The sequence below is a fragment of the Mesitornis unicolor genome, unplaced genomic scaffold, assembly GCF_000695765.1.
Source record: "Mesitornis unicolor isolate BGI_N332 unplaced genomic scaffold, ASM69576v1 scaffold24450, whole genome shotgun sequence".
NCBI lineage: Eukaryota > Metazoa > Chordata > Aves > Mesitornithiformes > Mesitornithidae > Mesitornis > Mesitornis unicolor.
In genome coordinates this window covers 48,319-48,822 of record NW_010156584.1, presented here as the reverse complement: position 1 = coordinate 48,822, position 504 = coordinate 48,319, and positions in this window count along the sequence as shown.

The following is a 504-nucleotide window of genomic DNA, read 5'->3' as shown; positions in this document are numbered from 1 at the left end:
GTCTGAGGCGTTTTCGGCACGGTTTGGAGACGGCAGGCGAGGGATGGTTGGGGAACGACCAGCTGACCTCGAAGCCGCGGTGGAATCTCCCGGTCCCTCTTGGACCTGCCTCGTCCACCTCTCCACTTCTCACACTCCTGCTCCCTCGGGTGGTATTGACAGGGGTCTCTAATGTGCTCTCTGGTTAGCAATGACCTCTGGACCTGCCAGAGGGCAAATCCAGACTGATGAGTTGGTTTTCCCCCAAGAAGAGCCACCTCCATCCTGCTTTGACCTCCTGCGCTGCTCAGGCCAGTCCAGCCCCGCTCCTGTATTGCTGGGCGTCGAGGCTCACCGAGGAAGTAGGTATCTCGCAGAGAGATCAGTTGTGCAGCTTTGCTGCGAGTTATGATCACTGAGAACTTCAGGTTGTCCTTGGGGCTTCCTTCCCAAAAGCTGGCTTTATGCTAAAGCAGCTGCAGGAAAAGCCAGCTATTTGATCTACCAGGAGATAGCGTTTTGTGA